The following is a 3436-nucleotide window of genomic DNA, read 5'->3' as shown; positions in this document are numbered from 1 at the left end:
GATGATCTTCTGCATGGAGCTGTGCTTTGTGTTTTGATACGTGGCAGGAAGTCTCTAGCTAGAATGCATTTGGAACAATCTCACAGAATATAAGAGATCTTCCCCTCAAACTTCTCTGGGTTGGAGGATGAAGACCTTGAGCTTGGGATCCTCCTTCCTCTACTTCCCAAGTGCTAAGATTACAGGTGGTGCTGGAATTGAACCCTGGGCTAACATGCTAAGCAATCACTGCACCAGCTCAGCTTCATCTCCAATCCCATGATCCAACTTCAGTCACCACAGTTTGACTCTACTGTGCTCCTCCTACCTCCTTTGGTGTCCGGTTTGTTTTGAGGTGGTGGTATGTACTACAGTCTAGACTGACCTGGAGTTTGCTGTGTCATGGTACATGACCTTAGACTATTGATGTTCTTGCCTCCACCTCCCAGGAGCTAGGCTTCAGGTGTGCACTTCTAAGCCCAGCTTGACAATGTTTTAACCGAGTCAGATGATACCACATTGACTGTTTTCTGTTAAATCCTGTTACAGAAGTTATTCCTGGTGGTTTGGGGTAGGGGCTATTCATCCTTTCCCTGTACTTCCTTTGTGGGAACTGAAGTTTAACATATTTTTTGTTGTACAAGAAGTCTGGCCCAGAACCTCACACACATGCTAGGTAAGTGCTTGCCCATGAACTGAACCTGGCCTTATGTTTTTACTTTTTGTTTGTGGACAGAGTCTCACTAAGTTGCTCAGGCTAGCCCTGAACTCACTTTAGCCAAGCAGGCTTTGAACTTGGAATCCTGCATAAACTGGCCATGTAGCTCGGATTGTAGACTGTGCCACCAGGCGAGACTGATCAAGTGTCACTCTTGTACAGCTACTTCCAGACTTCATGGCTAGTTCTGTCCTCAACATGCCAAATGCATCATCTCTGTAAGGTACTCTGTACCATGACCTGGTTCTAGATCATCTAATTGCTTTTTAATACTTTAGAATGATTGAAAGGCTTAAGCCCACCCTCATAGTAGACATTATGGTTTAATTTTTTTTAAATAGAATTAAAACAAAGGTAGTTTTATTGTCAACATCTGAGATAAATTAGTATAAGTAATTTTTGGATTTCAGACAAAATAGAAAATAGAAACAATGTTCGAAAGTTATTTAAGGTTTTTTTTTTTGTTTTCTTTTTTTTTTTTTGGTTTTTTCGAGACAGGGTTTCTCTGTAGTTTTGCGCCTTTCCTGGAACTCACTTTGTAGACCAGGCTGGCCTCGAACTCACAGAGATCTGCCTGCCTCTGCCTCCCGAGTGCTGGGATTAAAGGCGTGCGCCACCACCGCCTGGCTATTTAAGGTTTTTTTTTTTTTTTTTTTTTTTTTTTGGTTTTTCGAGACAGGATTTCTCTGTGCAGCTTTGCACCTTTCCTGGGACTCACTTGGTAGCCCAGGCTGGCCTCGAACTCACAGAGATCCGCCTGGCTCTGCCTCCCGAGTGCTGGGATTAAAGGCGTGCGCCACCACCGCCCGGCAAGATTTTTTTTTAATGAAGTACAACATAATGGTTTTTGGAAAAGTCGACATGAGGAAAACATTCTAGAAATGGCATTTCTCATCATATCCCACTTAATGGTCACCAAGTTGTCCTATTTCATGATCCCACGATTTGGGACAATTGTGGGTTCTCTGTGGTATTTGTGTTCTGAGTCATTGTGTCACATACCGAAGTAATCTAATTGGTTCTTGGGAAATTAATGCTTTGGTAACGTCAATATCTTCTGTCATTTATCTTTTAAAAAGCAAAATTGGCAGTTTGAGAAACTTGGAGCCTACACTCAGCACTAAGGTCCTGGCTTTAGTTTTTGTTAGAACTCCTTGGCATCTCGCTTCATCCATCCAGAGGGATGCAACACTTGAAAGCCTTGCCAACCCTCAACTAGCCAGCGGTGTGTGACGATTTGGCACCGTTTGTAACTGTCCTGGTGACCAGATCTTGGTGGATTGCATTTTCCTGTCATATTAAGCAACTATTTACCAGTTTAGAAAAAGTTCATAACAGAAGGTCATCGGAATTTGAGATTTTGGACTAGCCAGGTAGCTCAGTGGGCAGAGGCACTGCTGCCAAGCCGGGTCCTGAGTTCAAGCCCCAGGACCCTCATGGTGGAAGGGAGACCCGACTTTTGCAAGGTACCGGACCACACGATGAATGCTAAAAGACGGTTTTCAATTTGAGTTGGTCATAATCTAAATCCCTTTCTTTTGTATTGATCTCGGAGTTCAAGGCCAGCCTGGTCTATAGAGTGGTTCCAGGCCAGGATAGCCAGGGCCACACAGAGAAAGCCTGTCTCAAAAAAACAAAGAAAAAAGAAAAGTGTTTTGGTTTAAATATGAGCATACTATAGTAGAGTCTTCCTCACTTCCTCTCGTTTACTAGCCAGTAGGTGTCTTTAATGAGTCAGTTTGTGTTTTCATATAGGTCAGGTTTTTAGAGTCCAGCAGCTGTTTCTGTAATCTCCATCTTCAATTCATGTGTGATTATTACTGAGTCATTGAAAAATATCTTTAAAATTCATAGTTCCATCTTAAGTAGTAAATGTATAAAAGTACATATTTAAGTGGTTCAGCTTCTGGATACAACAGCAATAAAAACACTAGTATGTGGATTTTTAAGAAAACCCAGAGAATAAACTCATATTTAAAAGATCTCTTCTCAGTTCAGTTCTTAGTGTTTAAAGTGAATCATATGATTTTCATCTATATCTTCTAAAGATTGTGTGTGTGTGAGAGAGACAGACATGACTTCACATGAATAAGGGTGCTCACAGAGGCCAGATCCCCTGGATTGGAGTTAGAGAGATTTATTTATTACATATACAGTGTTCTGCCTGCGTGTATCCCTGCAGGCCAGAAGAGGGCACCAGATCTCATTACAGATGGCTGTGAGACACCATGTGGGTGCTGGGAATTGAACTCAGAACCTCTGGAAGAGCAGTCAGTGCTCTTAACTGCTAAGCTATCTCTCCAACCCCTTTCCAGCCCCCTTTTTCTTGTTTGTTTGGTTTTTTTGTTTTGTTTGTTTTTTAACTAAGGCAGTTTTAAGTTTCTGTAAAACTGAATAGGTCAAGATTTCCAGCCTGGCAGATGCACTGTGTGCCAGCACACAGCCTGACTTACTCTGGGTTTCATTCTTGGTGACAACCTGCAGTTTCAGGTCCTATATGAGTGCACGGATCCACCATTAGAAAGTATTTCCATGGCCCCCTAAGTCTGCTGTTCTGCCTCTGGCTAAGCTGTTAGCTTTTTACCATCTGTAATTTTGACTCTGCAGACTGAGGCTGCAACTCAATGGTAGAGCTAAAAGGATGAGCAGGTAATATCAACTTCAGGTTTTAACTGTAACAAAGGATATATACACGCATCGGTGCAGTTCTGGGGTGAGGTGGCAAAGGAGGTGGCGGTG

The sequence above is a fragment of the Peromyscus californicus genome, unplaced genomic scaffold, assembly GCF_007827085.1.
Source record: "Peromyscus californicus insignis strain IS unplaced genomic scaffold, ASM782708v3 Scaffold_3__1_contigs__length_106647218, whole genome shotgun sequence".
Taxonomy (NCBI): domain Eukaryota; kingdom Metazoa; phylum Chordata; class Mammalia; order Rodentia; family Cricetidae; genus Peromyscus; species Peromyscus californicus.
The sequence above is the reverse complement of the archived record's forward strand: the minus strand, read 5'-3'. Positions refer to the sequence as shown.